The sequence below is a fragment of the Oncorhynchus nerka genome, linkage group LG4, assembly GCF_034236695.1.
Source record: "Oncorhynchus nerka isolate Pitt River linkage group LG4, Oner_Uvic_2.0, whole genome shotgun sequence".
Taxonomy (NCBI): domain Eukaryota; kingdom Metazoa; phylum Chordata; class Actinopteri; order Salmoniformes; family Salmonidae; genus Oncorhynchus; species Oncorhynchus nerka.
The window spans coordinates 64,789,821-64,796,104 of record NC_088399.1 but is presented as its reverse complement, the minus strand read 5'-3'; positions in this window follow the sequence as shown (position 1 = coordinate 64,796,104).

Genomic DNA, 6,284 nt, shown 5'->3' with positions numbered 1-6,284 from the left:
AATAAATCACTGACAGTGTCACCAGCAAAGCACCCCCAAACCATCACACATCCTCCTCCATGCATCACGGTTGGAACCACACATGCGGAGATCATCCGTTCACCTACTCTGCATCTTACAAAGACATGGCGGTTGGAACCAAAAATCTCAAATTTGGACTCATCAGACCAAAGGACAGATTTCCACCGGTGTAATGTCCATTGCTCGTGTTTCTTGGCCGATACAATTCTCTTCTTCTTATTGGTGTCTTATTGAAGGCGTGATTGAAGGCCTGATTCACACGCTGACTAACTGCAAGTGTCTTCACTGACATTTTCAACCTCTCCCTGACCGAGTCTGTAATACTTAGAGTTGAAGTCGGAAGTTTACATACACCTTAGCCAAATACATTTAAACTCAGTTTTTCACATTTCCTGACATTTAATCCAGGGTGTAGTGGTGTATATCGATGATATTCTGATATACTCCACTACACGCGCCGAGCATGTGTCCCTGGTGTGCAGGGTGCTTGGTCGCCTGTTGGAGCATGATCTATATGTTAAGACTGAGAAATGCTTGTTCTTCCAACAATCCATCTCCTTTCTAGGGCATCGGATTTCCACTTCAGGAGTGGAAATGGAGAGCGACCGCATTGCAGCCGTGGGTAATTGGCTGACTCCAACCACGGTAAAGGAGGTACAGCGTTTTTTAGGGTTTGCCAATTACTACCGGAGGTTTATCTGGGGTTTTGGTCAGGTTGCTGCTCTCATTAGCTCACTGCTAAAGTGGGGTCCGGTGCGCTTGCAGTGGTCGGCTGAGGCGAACAGGGCTTTTGGACACCTGAAGACTCTGTTTACCTCGGTGCCTGTGTGGAGGTGGACGCATCCGAAGCTGGGATAGGAGCAGTGCTCTCTCAGCGTTCGGGTACGCCACTGAAGCTTGGCCCCTGTGCTTTCTTTTTGAAGAAGCTCAGCCCGGCGGAGCGAAACTATGATGTGCTTCTACACCTGCATTGCTTGCTGTTTGGGGTTTTAGGCTGGGTTTCTGTACAGCACTTTGAGATATCAGCTGATGTACGAAGGGCTATATAAATAAATTTGATTTGATTTGATGTGGGGGACCGGGAGCTGTTAGCTGTCATAAAAGCCTTGAAGGCGTGGAGGCATTGGCTTGAGGGGGCTAAACACCCTTTTCTCATCTGGACTGACCACCGCAATCTGGAGTACATCCGGCAGGCGAAGAGACTGAATCCTCGCCAGGCAAGGTGGGCCATGTTTTTCACTCGTTCTGTGTTTACTCTTTCTTACAGACCAGGCTCCCAGAACGTTAAGGCAGACGCATTGTCTCGGCTGTATGACACAGAGGAGCGGTCCATGGATCCCACTCCCATACTCCCAGCTTCGTGTTTGGTGGCGCCAGTAGTGTGGGAGCTGGACGAGGACATTGAGCGGGCATCACGTGCAGAGCCCTCTCCCTCTGAGTGTCCAGCTGGTCATCTGTACGTTCCGTCTGCTTTTATTTATTTATTTTATTTTACCTTTATTTAACCAGGCAAGTCAGTTAAGAACAAATTCTTATTTTCAATGACGGCCTGGGAACAGTGGGTTAACTGCCTGTCCGCGACCGATTGATCTATTGGGCTCACACGTCACCCTCCTCTGGTCATCCAGGGATAGGTAGGACGATTCGCTGTCTTGATGGGAGGTACTGGTGGCCCACTTTAGCTAAGGACGTGAGAATTTATGTTTCCTCCTGCTCGGTGTGCTCCCAGTGCAAGGCTCCTAGACACCTGCCCGGAGGTAAGCTACAACCTCTACCCGTTCCTCAGCGGCCGTGGTCGCACCTGTCGGTGGATTTTTTGACTGATCTTCCACTTTCACAGGGTTACACCACGATCCTGGTCACTGTGGATCAGTTTTCGAAGTCCTGTCGTCTCCTCCCTTTGCCCGGTCTCCCGACGGCCTTACAAACTGCAGAGGCCCTGTTTACACAAGTTTTCCGGCACTATGGGGTGCCTGAGGATATAGTGTCTGATCGGGGTCCCCAGTTCACATCAAGGGTCTGGTTAGACTTACCTCAGGTTTTCACCCAGAGAGTAATGGGCAGGTGGAGAGAGTTAACCAGGATGTGGGTAGGTTTCTGCGGTTTTATTGCCAGGACCGGCCGGGGGAGTGGGCGAAGTTCGTGCCCTGGGCAGAGATGGCCCAGAACTCGCTACGTCACTCCTCCACTAACCTTACTCCTTTTAATTTTCTGAAATTTTCCAAGCTGTTTAAAGGCACAATCAATTTAGTGTGTGTAAACTTCTGACCCACTGGAATTGTGATACAGTGAATTATAAGTGAAATAATCTGTCTGTAAACAATTGTTGGAAAAATGACTGGTGTCATGCACAAAGTAGATGTCCTAACCGACTTGCCAAAACTATAGTTTGTTAACAAGACATTTGTGGAGTGGTTGAAAAATGAGTTTTAATGACTCCAACCTAAGTGTATGTAGCCTTCCGGCTACAATAACCCCTGTGCTCAAGAATGCCAAGGTAACCTGCCTAAATGAGTTCCATCCTGTTGCGTTTACATCTGTAGCCATGAAGTCATTTGAAAGGCTGGCCGTCATCTCAGAAATCCTAGACCCACCACAATTTGCATACCTCCCCAACAGATCCACAGATGATGCCATCTCTATTTCACTCCACACTGCACTTTCCCATCTGGACAAAAGGAACACCTATGTGAGAATGCTGTTCATTGACTACAGCTCAGTGTTCAACACCATCGTGCTCTCAAAGCTCATTACTAAGCTAAGGACCCTGGGACTAAACACCTCCCACTGCAACTGGATTCTAGACTTCCTGACAGGCAGCCCCCAGTTGGTAAGGGTAGGCAAAAACACATCTGCCATGCTGACCCTCAACACGGGGGCCCCCCAGGGGTGCATGCTTAGTCCCCTCCTGTACTCCCTGTTCACCCATGACTCCAACACTATCATTAAGTTTGCCGACGACACAACTGTGGTAGGAATGATCACCGACAACAATGAGACAGCCTATATAGAGGAGGTGAGAGACCTGGCAGTGTGGTGCCACGACAACAACCTCTCCCTTAAAGTGAGCAAGACAAAAGAACTGATTGTGGACTACAGGAAAAGGAACGCTGAGCACGCCCCGATTCACATCGACGAGGCTGAAGTAGAGCGGGTCGAAAGCTTCAAGTTCCTTGGTGTCCACATCACTAACAAACTATCATGGTTCAAACACACCAAGACAGTCATGAAGAGGGCACGACAACACCTATTCCACTTCAGGAGACTGAATTTTTTTTGCATGGATCCTCAGTTCCTCAAAATGTTCTACAGCTGCACCATCAAGAGCATCCTGACTGGTTGCATCACCGCTTGGTATGGCCACTGCTCAGCATCTGACCTTAAGGCACAACGGAGGGTAATGCATACATCCCAGTACATCACTGGGACCAAACTTCCTGCCATCCAGGACCTCTATATCAGGCAGTGTCAAAGGAAATCTTCAAAGACTCCAGCCGCACAAGTCATAGACTGTTCTCTCTGCTACAGCATGGCAAGTGGTACTGGAGTGCCAAGTCTAGGTCCAAAAACGTCCTTAACAGCTTTTACTCCCAAGCCATAAGACTCCCAAACAGTTCATCAAAGCGCAACCTGGACTATTTGCATTGACCACCTTTTATTTAACGTTGCTGCTACTTCCTGTTTATTATCTATGCATAATCACTTTACCTACATGTACATATTACCTCAATTACCTTGACTAACCTGTAACCCAGCACAGTGGTTCGGTACCGTTACCCTTCGTATATCGCCCTCATAATTGGTATTTTATTGTGTATCTTTTTAAATATCAAATATCAAATATTTTCTTACTTGAAAAAGGGCTTTAATGACTTGTACGTAAGCATTGACTTGTTCTATTAGGTGGATGTGACAAATAAAATAAATAAAATGTGATCATTGTTCACTTGTTTTTCAACAATGACACGTACAGGCAGGGATGATTGGGCCCTTCAGCAAGTAAGACACAAGGGTAAGACATCATTTTAACATCACAGATTAGCAAAACATCACAGATTTGAGCAAAACGCATGCAATATAATCTATTCTGGGAGCCTAGCGTGTTTGTGTGAAATACATGGAAGATTTTTGGACCATTGGCTTCCCTGAAAACAGGTACTGACAGGAGGAGCAATACGAGTCTGCCAGAGGTCGTCACGCTGGATGGGGATGGTGACGGTTTTGGTGGTCCACACAGTAAAGAAGTAGGTGTCCCTTCCAGTGATTTGGTGTTGACCTTGGACCTAACGCTAGTAAGGATGGTCTTCAAGACCCTGTGTTGCCCACCAGACCATCCGGTGAGGCACCCAGGATCCCAGACCCCGTGACCCAAAGCCCTGACTCCTGCTCAACCATCCCTCTAGCCATATTGAATGCCTTGATGCCCTCCTCTTTGTTACCTGTGCCCCACTTTACAGACAACACCCCATCCAATGACGGTGATCTGAGGACCCTTTTTAGCAGTGACGGAGTAACGCTTGGCCGCTACTACTCCAAAATTGCTGTCCGTCAACCTCCCTCTCTACATGGTGTGCCAGTTGAGGTTGGTGCGCTGTCCAACTGTTATCTACCGTATAGCCTCCTGCTGCTCCACCAACAGAGCCATGCCAGCCAGGATGCCTGCATGTCTCAGGTGCCCTTGTTTTTTTAACAATGTCTGGTACAGACAGGGATGACAGGGAGGGTAGTTGTTGTTCTGGCTCAGGTTCAAGGAGATCTGCCATTCCATTGAACCTGTCCCGAAGATGGTTCCTTAGCCATTGAAGAGCCTCCTCTGTGGGCTCTCGGGACGGAGAGTTGTAGTCTTCGGCCGGGTACAGGTCCTCCACTGACTGCACCTGGTTGGGCACGGCTGGCTTCCTCCACTCGCATTCCACATCAGTACGGTGTCACGTTCACTGTCTTCAAACTCCCTGCCATAAATGAGCCAAGGCGCAGCGTGCATGTAATTCCACATCTTTAATAAAGTGAAACCTTCACAAAAAAAACAGGTAAACAGAAACCGAACGTGACGCAACCGTGGCGCACACAAACACATACAGAAAATAATTAATTACCCACAAACACAGGTGGAAAAAAGGCTGCCTAAGTATGATTCCCAATCAGAGACAACGATAGACAGCTGCCTCTGATTGGGAACCATACCCGGCCAACAAAAAAACAGACAAAGTAGAATACCCACCCAAATCACACCCTGACCTAACCAAATAGAGAAATAAAAAGGCTCTCTAAGGTCAGGGCGTGACATACGGACGATATTGTGAACCGCCAAAATAGGCTGCATGGTTACACTAATGAGCTCCACGGAGGCATTTGTATGTGGCAGAGAGAATCCCCTGGTCACCTATGTGGAGAAGTGCAGCTATAGTGAGGGGCAACTTACCGGTTTGGTCAGGGCCAGCATGAGGGATAAACTGTATGCTGTGTCGGTGAGCGTAGCGATTAAGTTCCGTTTGAGCATCTTAGCAATACAATGTGTTCTATACAGCTGTCAACATTCTACAAGGAAAGAGACACTTAATCAATTATATAATCGTTAACCAGATTACCCCTGATAACAGACTTCGATGAGTGACAACTCAGTTCTAGAATGTTGTCATGGATGAGAATGAATCAGGAAAATCTATTGACATTCAGAATTAACTTTGTTTAGACATCCAGTCTGTATTGTAGTTTCATGACCAGAGACAAATCTTGAAAGGCACTGTATTTATTTATTCAGACTGGTACATGCATTCACACTGTCTTGATCTATAGGATCCTTCCCACTATATGATTGATATGTCAAGTGATAAAATCCCAAGTTATCAATTAACAGTTTATGGAGAAACTGCACTTGTCCTTATGTGAAAATGACAGTTCGTTAAATATTCTACAGCTGTAATGTCATCAATCAAATCAAACTGTATTTATATAGCACATATCTTACAACTAATGCATTTCAAGGTGTTCAAAGTCATGCATTGAAAAGCATGTGGCTCTTAACATCCTTCCTCTTGGCAGGTCCTGACCAGACGTATGGTGGTCTTCTCCCCTTTTAATACTCTAATGTTCATCCTTGAAAAATGCCGTGAGGTCTGAAATAGATATCAAAGTCGACATGCTGTACAAAATGACTTTTTGATCTACTGCTCTGCTAACTAGCTAGCTAAAGTGTAGTCAGTGGCTAGCTAAGACAGAAAGGGGACAGAATAGGTACAGCACATGGATTTATCATTGATTGG